Genomic DNA, 16,435 nt, shown 5'->3' with positions numbered 1-16,435 from the left:
CCATTCATTTAAATTGGAAAGTTACCTTCCTGGCAGCCCCCTGGTTCCAGAATGTTCCCTGTAGCACGTTCGGGCCGCGGATATGGGGGTTACCCTGTCCTGGCTTTCAGCGTGCTGCACCTTCGTCAGGTAACTGCAGAGCAGGATCATAAGACAGAAAACTGGTAACAAAAGATGATAGTTTCATGCAACTGAAAAGACAAGAGATGGAACAATCACTGCAATCAACACGGCAAACTAGCAAAGGCAAGAGATTCACATTCCATTAACCTGCTTTTGAACTTGGCTAGTAGGCATTGGCTGCACCATTCCTGGAAACACTGCAATACCAGGCTGATACATGGAGGGGACAGAGCAAGCCCTTAAGCCATCTCCCTGCTCCAAAAATCCATTTAATACAAACACTCCCACGTTCGGGAGATATCAGCGATTAAACTGATAAGAACAGAAACTACACATATTCCGAGCCAAAAGGCCGAGAAGCGATAGCACATTAATACTCCAACGGTGGGGGTCATATTTGCCGACTATCCTTTCCATCAGCTTGATGATATTCAAAGTTCGTTTATTCCCTTACCGTGTACCTTCCAAGATTTCCGACCAGATCGGAAGATCACTTTGCAGCAGTCGCTGTGCTTTCCCCGTGGTTTTCTGTCCATCTGTTACCTAGCCGCGCAGATCGCGCTGACGACCAATCAGATGGCACGGGCCGGAGCCGCCATGGAAGCGCACGTCAGGTCGACTGCAGAGAGGTTTCTCCCGCTGATCGGGGACAGCAGCAGGGTCATTCTCCCGCTGATCGGGGACAGCAGCAGCGGCGGCGGCGGCAGGGTCATTTCCCCGGCATCTACAAGATTCACCAGAATTCCTCGGGCAGCAACCTTCCAAACCCATGGCCAACACAGCCTTGAGGGATGACGGCAGCAGATCCGTGGGAACACCACCATTCGCAAGTTCTTTCCCGAGGCACTCGCTGTCCTGAATTGCAAATATATCGTTGTTCCTCCGGTGTCACTGGGTCAAAATCTGGAATCCCCGCCCAAACAGCATCGCGGGGCTACCGACAGCACATGGACTGCAGCGGTTCGATGAGCAGCTCACCACCAGGGTGATCTCGGGATGGGCAAGAAATGTTGGCCTTGACAGAAAGATCCTATTCATTTCCTCCCCTTGTGTTCGTGTCGCTCGCCCATAAATGCGAATCATTGTTTCCCTCACGTACAGGATTCGCTCCTTGGCATTCCACATCAATCTGAAAAGTTGTGAAAAGTGAATTACGTCCGTGCACCCTTTCTTTATCGTCCACTTTCAATATCCTCTCTACTTGTATCCGACTCTCTGTGTAGAATGGGGAGGGAGCTGATCTCCCTATGTAAACAGGTCACGCTGCAAGCGCACCTCATTGCCACAAGCAGCTCGATTTGACCTCTCCGTTCACATTACTGCAGATTGCTGAGAACATTTGAAGCCGATCCAGTTGACAAACTGACAACTATTTTGCTACTTGCACCACAAACGATGACAAACCATTCCAAATCGTACGGGTGGCATTGTGGCTCAGTGGTTAGTACGGCTGCCTCGTGGCACCAGGGAGCTGAAGTGAGTTCCAGCCTCGGGCGATCGTCTGTGTGAATAATCTTTACGTGCAGACATAGCCACTAAAGCAGGTTGCTTCCGTATAGTAGTTTGCGAAGAAACAAACAGAGATGGGGGTTTCACTCTATTCAGGAAACAGACCAAAGCCATTTCTTTCTTGTTGAAGAAAATATTCGGATAAATTTGATGCGTCGGTGGGTGTGGGGAAGGGATTGTGGGGGCTGATCTGATAGCCATTTGACATTGGCTGAGTTATGGGATCCCACAACCTGATTTGACTGTGTTAAAAATCCCAAAACACCAGGTTACAGCTCAACGGGGTTATTTGGAAGTACAGCAGTCACCACCACCCCCGCCGTACCATCGGTGGGATACGTTCCAAGACCGACCGCAGAAGACCGAAACGGCGGATAGGGGCAAACCCATTCATTTAAATTGGAAAGTTACCTTCCTGGCAGCCCCCTGGTTCCAGAATGTTCCCTGTATCACGTTCGGGCCGCGGATATGGGGGTTACCCTGTCCTGGCTTTCAGCGTGCTGCACCTTCGTCAGGTAACTGCAGAGCAGGATCATAAGACAGAAAACTGGTAACAAAAGATGATAGTTTCATGCAACTGAAAAGACAACAGATGGAACAATCACTGCAATCAACACGGCAAACTAGCAAAGGCAAGAGATTCACATTCCATTAACCTGCTTTTGAACTTGGCTAGTAGGCATTGGCTGCACCATTCCTGGAAACACTGCAATACCAGGCTGATACATGGAGGGGACAGAGCAAGCCCTTAAGCCATCTCCCTGCTCCAAAAATCCATTTAATACAAACACTCCCACGTTCGGGAGATATCAGCGATTAAACTGATAAGAACAGAAACTACACATATTCCGAGCCAAAAGGCCGAGAAGCGATAGCACATTAATACTCCAACGGTGGGGGTCATATTTGCCGACTATCCTTTCCATCAGCTTGATGATATTCAAAGTTCGTTTATTCCCTTACCGTGTACCTTCCAAGATTTCCGACCAGATCGGAAGATCACTTTGCAGCAGTCGCTGTGCTTTCCCCGTGGTTTTCTGTCCATCTGTTACCTAGCCGCGCAGATCGCGCTGACGACCAATCAGATGGCACGGGCCGGAGCCGCCATGGAAGCGCACGTCAGGTCGACTGCAGAGAGGTTTCTCCCGCTGATCGGGGACAGCAGCAGGGTCATTCTCCCGCTGATCGGGGACAGCAGCAGCGGCGGCGGCGGCAGGGTCATTTCCCCGGCATCTACAAGATTCACCAGAATTCCTCGGGCAGCAACCTTCCAAACCCATGGCCAACACAGCCTTGAGGGATGACGGCAGCAGATCCGTGGGAACACCACCATTCGCAAGTTCTTTCCCGAGGCACTCGCTGTCCTGAATTGCAAATATATCGTTGTTCCTCCGGTGTCACTGGGTCAAAATCTGGAATCCCCGCCCAAACAGCATCGCGGGGCTACCGACAGCACATGGACTGCAGCGGTTCGATGAGCAGCTCACCACCAGGGTGATCTCGGGATGGGCAAGAAATGTTGGCCTTGACAGAAAGATCCTATTCATTTCCTCCCCTTGTGTTCGTGTCGCTCGCCCATAAATGCGAATCATTGTTTCCCTCACGTACAGGATTCGCTCCTTGGCATTCCACATCAATCTGAAAAGTTGTGAAAAGTGAATTACGTCCGTGCACCCTTTCTTTATCGTCCACTTTCAATATCCTCTCTACTTGTATCCGACTCTCTGTGTAGAATGGGGAGGGAGCTGATCTCCCTATGTAAACAGGTCACGCTGCAAGCGCACCTCATTGCCACAAGCAGCTCGATTTGACCTCTCCGTTCACATTACTGCAGATTGCTGAGAACATTTGAAGCCGATCCAGTTGACAAACTGACAACTATTTTGCTACTTGCACCACAAACGATGACAAACCATTCCAAATCGTACGGGTGGCATTGTGGCTCAGTGGTTAGTACGGCTGCCTCGTGGCACCAGGGAGCTGAAGTGAGTTCCAGCCTCGGGCGATCGTCTGTGTGAATAATCTTTACGTGCAGACATAGCCACTAAAGCAGGTTGCTTCCGTATAGTAGTTTGCGAAGAAACAAACAGAGATGGGGGTTTCACTCTATTCAGGAAACAGACCAAAGCCATTTCTTTCTTGTTGAAGAAAATATTCGGATAAATTTGATGCGTCGGTGGGTGTGGGGAAGGGATTGTGGGGGCTGATCTGATAGCCATTTGACATTGGCTGAGTTATGGGATCCCACAACCTGATTTGACTGTGTTAAAAATCCCAAAACACCAGGTTACAGCTCAACGGGGTTATTTGGAAGTACAGCAGTCACCACCACCCCCGCCGTACCATCGGTGGGATACGTTCCAAGACCGACCGCAGAAGACCGAAACGGCGGATAGGGGCAAACCCATTCATTTAAATTGGAAAGTTACCTTCCTGGCAGCCCCCTGGTTCCAGAATGTTCCCTGTATCACGTTCGGGCCGCGGATATGGGGGTTACCCTGTCCTGGCTTTCAGCGTGCTGCACCTTCGTCAGGTAACTGCAGAGCAGGATCATAAGACAGAAAACTGGTAACAAAAGATGATAGTTTCATGCAACTGAAAAGACAACAGATGGAACAATCACTGCAATCAACACGGCAAACTAGCAAAGGCAAGAGATTCACATTCCATTAACCTGCTTTTGAACTTGGCTAGTAGGCATTGGCTGCACCATTCCTGGAAACACTGCAATACCAGGCTGATACATGGAGGGGACAGAGCAAGCCCTTAAGCCATCTCCCTGCTCCAAAAATCCATTTAATACAAACACTCCCACGTTCGGGAGATATCAGCGATTAAACTGATAAGAACAGAAACTACACATATTCCGAGCCAAAAGGCCGAGAAGCGATAGCACATTAATACTCCAACGGTGGGGGTCATATTTGCCGACTATCCTTTCCATCAGTTTGATGATATTCAAAGTTCGTTTATTCCCTTACCGTGTACCTTCCAAGATTTCCGACCAGATCGGAAGATCACTTTGCAGCAGTCGCTGTGCTTTCCCCGTGGTTTTCTGTCCATCTGTTACCTAGCCGCGTAGATCGCGCTGACGACCAATCAGATGGCACGGGCCGGAGCCGCCATGGAAGCGCACGTCAGGTCGACTGCAGAGAGGTTTCTCCCGCTGATCGGGGACAGCAGCAGGGTCATTCTCCCGGTGATCGGGGACAGCAGCAGCGGCGGCGGCGGCGGCAGGGTCATTTCCCCGGCATCTACAAGATTCACCAGAATTCCTCGGGCAGCAACCTTCCAAACCCATGGCCAACACAGCCTTGAGGGATGACGGCAGCAGATCCGTGGGAACACCACCATTCGCAAGTTCTTTCCCGAGGCACTCGCTGTCCTGAATTGCAAATATATCGTTGTTCCTCCGGTGTCACTGGGTCAAAATCTGGAATCCCCGCCCAAACAGCATCGCGGGGCTACCGACAGCACATGGACTGCAGCGGTTCGATGAGCAGCTCACCACCAGGGTGATCTCGGGATGGGCAAGAAATGTTGGCCTTGACAGAAAGATCCTATTCATTTCCTCCCCTTGTGTTCGTGTCGCTCGCCCATAAATGCGAATCATTGTTTCCCTCACGTACAGGATTCGCTCCTTGGCATTCCACATCAATCTGAAAAGTTGTGAAAAGTGAATTACGTCCGTGCACCCTTTCTTTATCGTCCACTTTCAATATCCTCTCTACTTGTATCCGACTCTCTGTGTAGAATGGGGAGGGAGCTGATCTCCCTATGTAAACAGGTCACGCTGCAAGCGCACCTCATTGCCACAAGCAGCTCGATTTGACCTCTCCGTTCACATTACTGCAGATTGCTGAGAACATTTGAAGCCGATCCAGTTGACAAACTGACAACTATTTTGCTACTTGCACCACAAACGATGACAAACCATTCCAAATCGTACGGGTGGCATTGTGGCTCAGTGGTTAGTACGGCTGCCTCGTGGCACCAGGGAGCTGAAGTGAGTTCCAGCCTCGGGCGATCGTCTGTGTGAATAATCTTTACGTGCAGACATAGCCACTAAAGCAGGTTGCTTCCGTATAGTAGTTTGCGAAGAAACAAACAGAGATGGGGGTTTCACTCTATTCAGGAAACAGACCAAAGCCATTTCTTTCTTGTTGAAGAAAATATTCGGATAAATTTGATGCGTCGGTGGGTGTGGGGAAGGGATTGTGGGGGCTGATCTGATAGCCATTTGACATTGGCTGAGTTATGGGATCCCACAACCTGATTTGACTGTGTTAAAAATCCCAAAACACCAGGTTACAGCTCAACGGGGTTATTTGGAAGTACAGCAGTCACCACCACCCCCGCCGTACCATCGGTGGGATACGTTCCAAGACCGACCGCAGAAGACCGAAACGGCGGATAGGGGCAAACCCATTCATTTAAATTGGAAAGTTACCTTCCTGGCAGCCCCCTGGTTCCAGAATGTTCCCTGTATCACGTTCGGGCCGCGGATATGGGGGTTACCCTGTCCTGGCTTTCAGCGTGCTGCACCTTCGTCAGGTAACTGCAGAGCAGGATCATAAGACAGAAAACTGGTAACAAAAGATGATAGTTTCATGCAACTGAAAAGACAAGAGATGGAACAATCACTGCAATCAACACGGCAAACTAGCAAAGGCAAGAGATTCACATTCCATTAACCTGCTTTTGAACTTGGCTAGTAGGCATTGGCTGCACCATTCCTGGAAACACTGCAATACCAGGCTGATACATGGAGGGGACAGAGCAAGCCCTTAAGCCATCTCCCTGCTCCAAAAATCCATTTAATACAAACACTCCCACGTTCGGGAGATATCAGCGATTAAACTGATAAGAACAGAAACTACACATATTCCGAGCCAAAAGGCCGAGAAGCGATAGCACATTAATACTCCAACGGTGGGGGTCATATTTGCCGACTATCCTTTCCATCAGTTTGATGATATTCAAAGTTCGTTTATTCCCTTACCGTGTACCTTCCAAGATTTCCGACCAGATCGGAAGATCACTTTGCAGCAGTCGCTGTGCTTTCCCCGTGGTTTTCTGTCCATCTGTTACCTAGCCGCGTAGATCGCGCTGACGACCAATCAGATGGCACGGGCCGGAGCCGCCATGGAAGCGCACGTCAGGTCGACTGCAGAGAGGTTTCTCCCGCTGATCGGGGACAGCAGCAGGGTCATTCTCCCGGTGATCGGGGACAGCAGCAGCGGCGGCGGCGGCGGCAGGGTCATTTCCCCGGCATCTACAAGATTCACCAGAATTCCTCGGGCAGCAACCTTCCAAACCCATGGCCAACACAGCCTTGAGGGATGACGGCAGCAGATCCGTGGGAACACCACCATTCGCAAGTTCTTTCCCGAGGCACTCGCTGTCCTGAATTGCAAATATATCGTTGTTCCTCCGGTGTCACTGGGTCAAAATCTGGAATCCCCGCCCAAACAGCATCGCGGGGCTACCGACAGCACATGGACTGCAGCGGTTCGATGAGCAGCTCACCACCAGGGTGATCTCGGGATGGGCAAGAAATGTTGGCCTTGACAGAAAGATCCTATTCATTTCCTCCCCTTGTGTTCGTGTCGCTCGCCCATAAATGCGAATCATTGTTTCCCTCACGTACAGGATTCGCTCCTTGGCATTCCACATCAATCTGAAAAGTTGTGAAAAGTGAATTACGTCCGTGCACCCTTTCTTTATCGTCCACTTTCAATATCCTCTCTACTTGTATCCGACTCTCTGTGTAGAATGGGGAGGGAGCTGATCTCCCTATGTAAACAGGTCACGCTGCAAGCGCACCTCATTGCCACAAGCAGCTCGATTTGACCTCTCCGTTCACATTACTGCAGATTGCTGAGAACATTTGAAGCCGATCCAGTTGACAAACTGACAACTATTTTGCTACTTGCACCACAAACGATGACAAACCATTCCAAATCGTACGGGTGGCATTGTGGCTCAGTGGTTAGTACGGCTGCCTCGTGGCACCAGGGAGCTGAAGTGAGTTCCAGCCTCGGGCGATCGTCTGTGTGAATAATCTTTACGTGCAGACATAGCCACTAAAGCAGGTTGCTTCCGTATAGTAGTTTGCGAAGAAACAAACAGAGATGGGGGTTTCACTCTATTCAGGAAACAGACCAAAGCCATTTCTTTCTTGTTCAAGAAAATATTCGGATAAATTTGATGCGTCGGTGGGTGTGGGGAAGGGATTGTGGGGGCTGATCTGATAGCCATTTGACATTGGCTGAGTTATGGGATCCCACAACCTGATTTGACTGTGTTAAAAATCCCAAAACACCAGGTTACAGCTCAACGGGGTTATTTGGAAGTACAGCAGTCACCACCACCCCCGCCGTACCATCGGTGGGATACGTTCCAAGACCGACCGCAGAAGACCGAAACGGCGGATAGGGGCAAACCCATTCATTTAAATTGGAAAGTTACCTTCCTGGCAGCCCCCTGGTTCCAGAATGTTCCCTGTATCACGTTCGGGCCGCGGATATGGGGGTTACCCTGTCCTGGCTTTCAGCGTGCTGCACCTTCGTCAGGTAACTGCAGAGCAGGATCATAAGACAGAAAACTGGTAACAAAAGATGATAGTTTCATGCAACTGAAAAGACAACAGATGGAACAATCACTGCAATCAACACGGCAAACTAGCAAAGGCAAGAGATTCACATTCCATTAACCTGCTTTTGAACTTGGCTAGTAGGCATTGGCTGCACCATTCCTGGAAACACTGCAATACCAGGCTGATACATGGAGGGGACAGAGCAAGCCCTTAAGCCATCTCCCTGCTCCAAAAATCCATTTAATACAAACACTCCCACGTTCGGGAGATATCAGCGATTAAACTGATAAGAACAGAAACTACACATATTCCGAGCCAAAAGGCCGAGAAGCGATAGCACATTAATACTCCAACGGTGGGGGTCATATTTGCCGACTATCCTTTCCATCAGTTTGATGATATTCAAAGTTCGTTTATTCCCTTACCGTGTACCTTCCAAGATTTCCGACCAGATCGGAAGATCACTTTGCAGCAGTCGCTGTGCTTTCCCCGTGGTTTTCTGTCCATCTGTTACCTAGCCGCGTAGATCGCGCTGACGACCAATCAGATGGCACGGGCCGGAGCCGCCATGGAAGCGCACGTCAGGTCGACTGCAGAGAGGTTTCTCCCGCTGATCGGGGACAGCAGCAGGGTCATTCTCCCGGTGATCGGGGACAGCAGCAGCGGCGGCGGCGGCGGCAGGGTCATTTCCCCGGCATCTACAAGATTCACCAGAATTCCTCGGGCAGCAACCTTCCAAACCCATGGCCAACACAGCCTTGAGGGATGACGGCAGCAGATCCGTGGGAACACCACCATTCGCAAGTTCTTTCCCGAGGCACTCGCTGTCCTGAATTGCAAATATATCGTTGTTCCTCCGGTGTCACTGGGTCAAAATCTGGAATCCCCGCCCAAACAGCATCGCGGGGCTACCGACAGCACATGGACTGCAGCGGTTCGATGAGCAGCTCACCACCAGGGTGATCTCGGGATGGGCAAGAAATGTTGGCCTTGACAGAAAGATCCTATTCATTTCCTCCCCTTGTGTTCGTGTCGCTCGCCCATAAATGCGAATCATTGTTTCCCTCACGTACAGGATTCGCTCCTTGGCATTCCACATCAATCTGAAAAGTTGTGAAAAGTGAATTACGTCCGTGCACCCTTTCTTTATCGTCCACTTTCAATATCCTCTCTACTTGTATCCGACTCTCTGTGTAGAATGGGGAGGGAGCTGATCTCCCTATGTAAACAGGTCACGCTGCAAGCGCACCTCATCGCCACAAGCAGCTCGATTTGACCTCTCCGTTCACATTACTGCAGATTGCTGAGAACATTTGAAGCCGATCCAGTTGACAAACTGACAACTATTTTGCTACTTGCACCACAAACGATGACAAACCATTCCAAATCGTACGGGTGGCATTGTGGCTCAGTGGTTAGTACGGCTGCCTCGTGGCACCAGGGAGCTGAAGTGAGTTCCAGCCTCGGGCGATCGTCTGTGTGAATAATCTTTACGTGCAGACATAGCCACTAAAGCAGGTTGCTTCCGTATAGTAGTTTGCGAAGAAACAAACAGAGATGGGGGTTTCACTCTATTCAGGAAACAGACCAAAGCCATTTCTTTCTTGTTCAAGAAAATATTCGGATAAATTTGATGCGTCGGTGGGTGTGGGGAAGGGATTGTGGGGGCTGATCTGATAGCCATTTGACATTGGCTGAGTTATGGGATCCCACAACCTGATTTGACTGTGTTAAAAATCCCAAAACACCAGGTTACAGCTCAACGGGGTTATTTGGAAGTACAGCAGTCACCACCACCCCCGCCGTACCATCGGTGGGATACGTTCCAAGACCGACCGCAGAAGACCGAAACGGCGGATAGGGGCAAACCCATTCATTTAAATTGGAAAGTTACCTTCCTGGCAGCCCCCTGGTTCCAGAATGTTCCCTGTATCACGTTCGGGCCGCGGATATGGGGGTTACCCTGTCCTGGCTTTCAGCGTGCTGCACCTTCGTCAGGTAACTGCAGAGCAGGATCATAAGACAGAAAACTGGTAACAAAAGATTGATAGTTTCATGCAACTGAAAAGACAATAGATGGAACAATCACTGCAATCAACACAGCAAACTAGCAAAGGCAAGAGATTCACATTCCATTAACCTGCTTTTGAACTTGGCTAGTAGGCATTGGCTGCACCATTCCTGGAAACACTGCAATACCAGGCTGATACATGGAGGGGACAGAGCAAGCCCTTAAGCCATCTCCCTGCTCCAAAAATCCATTTAATACAAACACTCCCACGTTCGGGAGATATCAGCGATTAAACTGATAAGAACAGAAACTACACATATTCCGAGCCAAAAGGCCGAGAAGCGATAGCACATTAATACTCCAACGGTGGGGGTCATATTTGCCGACTATCCTTTCCATCAGTTTGATGATATTCAAAGTTCGTTTATTCCCTTACCGTGTACCTTCCAAGATTTCCGACCAGATCGGAAGATCACTTTGCAGCAGTCGCTGTGCTTTCCCCGTGGTTTTCTGTCCATCTGTTACCTAGCCGCGTAGATCGCGCTGACGACCAATCAGATGGCACGGGCCGGAGCCGCCATGGAAGCGCACGTCAGGTCGACTGCAGAGAGGTTTCTCCCGCTGATCGGGGACAGCAGCAGGGTCATTCTCCCGCTGATCGGGGACAGCAGCAGCAGCGGCGGCGGCAGGGTCATTTCCCCGGCATCTACAAGATTCACCAGAATTCCTCGGGCAGCAACCTTCCAAACCCATGGCCAACACAGCCTTGAGGGATGACGGCAGCAGATCCGTGGGAACACCACCATTCGCAAGTTCTTTCCCGAGGCACTCGCTGTCCTGAATTGCAAATATATCGTTGTTCCTCCGGTGTCACTGGGTCAAAATCTGGAATCCCCGCCCAAACAGCATCGCGGGGCTACCGACAGCACATGGACTGCAGCGGTTCGATGAGCAGCTCACCACCAGGGTGATCTCGGGATGGGCAAGAAATGTTGGCCTTGACAGAAAGATCCTATTCATTTCCTCCCCTTGTGTTCGTGTCGCTCGCCCATAAATGCGAATCATTGTTTCCCTCACGTACAGGATTCGCTCCTTGGCATTCCACATCAATCTGAAAAGTTGTGAAAAGTGAATTACGTCCGTGCACCCTTTCTTTATCGTCCACTTTCAATATCCTCTCTACTTGTATCCGACTCTCTGTGTAGAATGGGGAGGGAGCTGATCTCCCTATGTAAACAGGTCACGCTGCAAGTGCACCTCATCGCCACAAGCAGCTCGATTTGACCTCTCCGTTCACATTACTGCAGATTGCTGAGAACATTTGAAGCCGATCCAGTTGACAAACTGACAACTATTTTGCTACTTGCACCACAAACGATGACAAACCATTCCAAATCGTACGGGTGGCATTGTGGCTCAGTGGTTAGTACGGCTGCCTCGTGGCACCAGGGAGCTGAAGTGAGTTCCAGCCTCGGGCGATCGTCTGTGTGAATAATCTTTACGTGCAGACATAGCCACTAAAGCAGGTTGCTTCCGTATAGTAGTTTGCGAAGAAACAAACAGAGATGGGGGTTTCACTCTATTCAGGAAACAGACCAAAGCCATTTCTTTCTTGTTCAAGAAAATATTCGGATAAATTTGATGCGTCGGTGGGTGTGGGGAAGGGATTGTGGGGGCTGATCTGATAGCCATTTGACATTGGCTGAGTTATGGGATCCCACAACCTGATTTGACTGTGTTAAAAATCCCACAACACCAGGTTACAGCTCAACGGGGTTATTTGGAAGTACAGCAGTCACCACCACCCCCGCCGTACCATCGGTGGGATACGTTCCAAGACCGACCGCAGAAGACCGAAACGGCGGATAGGGGCAAACCCATTCATTTAAATTGGAAAGTTACCTTCCTGGCAGCCCCCTGGTTCCAGAATGTTCCCTGTATCACGTTCGGGCCGCGGATATGGGGGTTACCCTGTCCTGGCTTTCAGCGTGCTGCACCTTCGTCAGGTAACTGCAGAGCAGGATCATAAGACAGAAAACTGGTAACAAAAGATGATAGTTTCATGCAACTGAAAAGACAATAGATGGAACAATCACTGCAATCAACACGGCAAACTAGCAAAGGCAAGAGATTCACATTCCATTAACCTGCTTTTGAACTTGGCTAGTAGGCATTGGCTGCACCATTCCTGGAAACACTGCAATACCAGGCTGATACATGGAGGGGACAGAGCAAGCCCTTAAGCCATCTCCCTGCTCCAAAAATCCATTTAATACAAACACTCCCACGTTCGGGAGATATCAGCGATTAAACTGATAAGAACAGAAACTACACATATTCCGAGCCAAAAGGCCGAGAAGCGATAGCACATTAATACTCCAACGGTGGGGGTCATATTTGCCGACTATCCTTTCCATCAGTTTGATGATATTCAAAGTTCGTTTATTCCCTTACCGTGTCCCTTCCAAGATTTCCGACCAGATCGGAAGATCACTTTGCAGCAGTCGCAGTGCTTTCCCCGTGGTTTTCTGTCCATCTGTTACCTAGCCGCGTAGATCGCGCTGACGACCAATCAGATGGCACGGGCCGGAGCCGCCATGGAAGCGCACGTCAGGTCGACTGCAGAGAGGTTTCTCCCGCTGATCGGGGACAGCAGCAGGGTCATTCTCCCGGTGATCGGGGACAGCAGCAGCGGCGGCGGCGGCGGCAGGGTCATTTCCCCGGCATCTACAAGATTCACCAGAATTCCTCAGGCAGCAACCTTCCAAACCCATGGCCAACACAGCCTTGAGGGATGACGGCAGCAGATCCGTGGGAACACCACCATTCGCAAGTTCTTTCCCGAGGCACTCGCTGTCCTGAATTGCAAATATATCGTTGTTCCTCCGGTGTCACTGGGTCAAAATCTGGAATCCCCGCCCAAACAGCATCGCGGGGCTACCGACAGCACATGGACTGCAGCGGTGCGAGAGAGCAGCTCACCACCAGGGTGATCTCGGGATGGGCAAGAAATGTTGGCCTTGACAGAAAGATCCTATTCATTTCCTCCCCTTGTGTTCGTGTCGCTTGCCCATTGATGCGAATCATTGTTTCCCTCACGTACAGGATTCGCTCCTTGGCATTCCACATCAATCTGAAAAGTTGTGAAAAGTGAATTACGTCCGTGCACCCTTTCTTTATCGTCCACTTTCAATATCCTCTCTACTTGTATCCGACTCTCTGTGTAGAATGGGGAGGGAGCTGATCTCCCTATGTAAACAGGTCACGCTGCAAGTGCACCTCATCGCCACAAGCAGCTCGATTTGACCTCTCCGTTCACATTACTGCAGATTGCGGAGAACATTTGAAGCCGATCCAGTTGACAAACTGACAACTATTTTGCTACTTGCACCACAAATGATGACAAACCATTCCAAATCGTACGGGTGGCACGGTGGCTCAGTGGTTAGTACGGCTGCCTCGTGGCACCAGGGAGCTGAAGTGAGTTCCAGCCTCGGGCGATCGTCTGTGTGAATAATCTTTACGTGCAGGCATAGCCACTAAAGCAGGTTGCTTCCGCGTAGTAGTTTGCGAAGAAACAAACAGAGATGGGGGTTTCACTCTATTCAGGAAACAGACCAAAGCCATTTCTTTCTTGTTCAAGAAAATATTCGGATAAATTTGATGCGTCGGTGGGTGTGGGGAAGGGATTGTGGGGGCTGATCTGATAGCCATTTGACATTGGCTGAGTTATGGGATCCCACAACCTGATTTGACTGTGTTAAAAATCCCAAAACACCAGGTTACAGCTCAACGGGGTTATTTGGAAGTACAGCAGTCACCACCACCCCCGCCGTACCATCGGTGGGATACGTTCCAAGACCGACCGCAGAAGACCGAAACGGCGGATAGGGGCAAACCCATTCATTTAAATTGGAAAGTTACCTTCCTGGCAGCCCCCTGGTTCCAGAATGTTCCCTGTATCACGTTCGGGCCGCGGATATGGGGGTTACCCTGTCCTGGCTTTCAGCGTGCTGCACCTTCGTCAGGTAACTGCAGAGCAGGATCATAAGACAGAAAACTGGTAACAAAAGATGATAGTTTCATGCAACTGAAAAGACAACAGATGGAACAATCACTGCAATCAACACGGCAAACTAGCAAAGGCAAGAGATTCACATTCCATTAACCTGCTTTTGAACTTGGCTAGTAGGCATTGGCTGCACCATTCCTGGAAACACTGCAATACCAGGCTGATACATGGAGGGGACAGAGCAAGCCCTTAAGCCATCTCCCTGCTCCAAAAATCCATTTAATACAAACACTCCCACGTTCGGGAGATATCAGCGATTAAACTGATAAGAACAGAAACTACACATATTCCGAGCCAAAAGGCCGAGAAGCGATAGCACATTAATACTCCAACGGTGGGGGTCATATTTGCCGACTATCCTTTCCATCAGTTTGATGATATTCAAAGTTCGTTTATTCCCTTACCGTGTACCGTCCAAGATTTCCGACCAGATCGGAAGATCACTTTGCAGCAGTCGCTGTGCTTTCCCCGTGGTTTTCTGTCCATCTGTTACCTAGCCGCGTAGATCGCGCTGACGACCAATCAGATGGCACGGGCCGGAGCCGCCATGGAAGCGCACGTCAGGTCGACTGCAGAGAGGTTTCTCCCGCTGATCGGGGACAGCAGCAGGGTCATTCTCCCGGTGATCGGGGACAGCAGCAGCGGCGGCGGCGGCGGCAGGGTCATTTCCCCGGCATCTACAAGATTCACCAGAATTCCTCAGGCAGCAACCTTCCAAACCCATGGCCAACACAGCCTTGAGGGATGACGGCAGCAGATCCGTGGGAACACCACCATTCGCAAGTTCTTTCCCGAGGCACTCGCTGTCCTGAATTGCAAATATATCGTTGTTCCTCCGGTGTCACTGGGTCAAAATCTGGAATCCCCGCCCAAACAGCATCGCGGGGCTACCGACAGCACATGGACTGCAGCGGTTCGAGAGAGCAGCTCACCACCAGGGTGATCTCGGGATGGGCAAGAAATGTTGGCCTTGACAGAAAGATCCTATTCATTTCCTCCCCTTGTGTTCGTGTCGCTCGCCCATAAATGCGAATCATTGTTTCCCTCACGTACAGGATTCGCTCCTTGGCATTCCACATCAATCTGAAAAGTTGTGAAAAGTGAATTACGTCCGTGCACCCTTTCTTTATCGTCCACTTTCAATATCCTCTCTACTTGTATCCGACTCTCTGTGTAGAATGGGGAGGGAGCTGATCTCCCTATGTAAACAGGTCACGCTGCAAGCGCACCTCATCGCCACAAGCAGCTCGATTTGACCTCTCCGTTCACATTACTGCAGATTGCTGAGAACATTTGAAGCCGATCCAGTTGACAAACTGACAACTATTTTGCTACTTGCACCACAAACGATGACAAACCATTCCAAATCGTACGGGTGGCATTGTGGCTCAGTGGTTAGTACGGCTGCCTCGTGGCACCAGGGAGCTGAAGTGAGTTCCAGCCTCGGGCGATCGTCTGTGTGAATAATCTTTACGTGCAGACATAGCCACTAAAGCAGGTTGCTTCCGTATAGTAGTTTGCGAAGAAACAAACAGAGATGGGGGTTTCACTCTATTCAGGAAACAGACCAAAGCCATTTCTTTCTTGTTCAAGAAAATATTCGGATAAATTTGATGCGTCGGTGGGTGTGGGGAAGGGATTGTGGGGGCTGATCTGATAGCCATTTGACATTGGCTGAGTTATGGGATCCCACAACCTGATTTGACTGTGTTAAAAATCCCACAACACCAGGTTACAGCTCAACGGGGTTATTTGGAAGTACAGCAGTCACCACCACCCCCGCCGTACCATCGGTGGGATACGTTCCAAGACCGACCGCAGAAGACCGAAACGGCGGATAGGGGCAAACCCATTCATTTAAATTGGAAAGTTACCTTCCTGGCAGCCCCCTGGTTCCAGAATGTTCCCTGTATCACGTTCGGGCCGCGGATATGGGGGTTACCCTGTCCTGGCTTTCAGCGTGCTGCACCTTCGTCAGGTAACTGCAGAGCAGGATCATAAGACAGAAAACTGGTAACAAAAGATTGATAGTTTCATGCAACTGAAAAGACAATAGATGGAACAATCACTGCAATCAACACAGCAAACTAGCAAAGGCAAGAGATTCACATTCCATTAACCT

At 50.1% G+C, this 16,435-nt stretch overlaps 8 non-coding genes across 8 annotated transcripts; all 8 read right to left on the bottom strand.

The window, feature by feature from the left end:
• Positions 1-295: 295 nt before the first annotated feature.
• LOC148141389 (U2 spliceosomal RNA) lies at positions 296-487 on the bottom strand. The gene has a single exon (XR_015752693.1). It is a non-coding gene; the product is annotated as a U2 spliceosomal RNA (small nuclear RNA).
• A 1,826-nt stretch (positions 488-2,313) lies between these two features.
• LOC148141388 (U2 spliceosomal RNA) lies at positions 2,314-2,505 on the bottom strand. Its single transcript, XR_015752692.1, has one exon. It is a non-coding gene; the product is annotated as a U2 spliceosomal RNA (small nuclear RNA).
• A 1,826-nt stretch (positions 2,506-4,331) lies between these two features.
• Positions 4,332-4,523, bottom strand: LOC148141387 (U2 spliceosomal RNA). The gene has a single exon (XR_015752690.1). It is a non-coding gene; the product is annotated as a U2 spliceosomal RNA (small nuclear RNA).
• A 1,829-nt stretch (positions 4,524-6,352) lies between these two features.
• On the bottom strand, positions 6,353-6,544 carry LOC148141386 (U2 spliceosomal RNA). The gene has a single exon (XR_015752689.1). It is a non-coding gene; the product is annotated as a U2 spliceosomal RNA (small nuclear RNA).
• Positions 6,545-8,373: 1,829 nt separating this feature from the next.
• On the bottom strand, positions 8,374-8,565 carry LOC148141385 (U2 spliceosomal RNA). Its single transcript, XR_015752688.1, has one exon. It is a non-coding gene; the product is annotated as a U2 spliceosomal RNA (small nuclear RNA).
• A 1,830-nt stretch (positions 8,566-10,395) lies between these two features.
• On the bottom strand, positions 10,396-10,587 carry LOC148141384 (U2 spliceosomal RNA). The gene has a single exon (XR_015752687.1). It is a non-coding gene; the product is annotated as a U2 spliceosomal RNA (small nuclear RNA).
• Positions 10,588-12,413: 1,826 nt separating this feature from the next.
• Positions 12,414-12,605, bottom strand: LOC148141383 (U2 spliceosomal RNA). Its single transcript, XR_015752686.1, has one exon. It is a non-coding gene; the product is annotated as a U2 spliceosomal RNA (small nuclear RNA).
• A 1,830-nt stretch (positions 12,606-14,435) lies between these two features.
• Positions 14,436-14,627, bottom strand: LOC148141382 (U2 spliceosomal RNA). Its single transcript, XR_015752685.1, has one exon. It is a non-coding gene; the product is annotated as a U2 spliceosomal RNA (small nuclear RNA).
• Between the last annotated feature and the right edge of the window lie 1,808 nt (positions 14,628-16,435).

This window comes from Chiloscyllium plagiosum, unplaced genomic scaffold (genome assembly GCF_037043375.1).
Source record: "Chiloscyllium plagiosum isolate Xiang-an unplaced genomic scaffold, Cpla_swu_hap1 HiC_scaffold_33, whole genome shotgun sequence".
Taxonomy (NCBI): Eukaryota; Metazoa; Chordata; class Chondrichthyes; order Orectolobiformes; family Hemiscylliidae; genus Chiloscyllium; species Chiloscyllium plagiosum.
The sequence above is the reverse complement of the archived record's forward strand: the minus strand, read 5'-3'. Positions and strand labels throughout refer to the sequence as shown.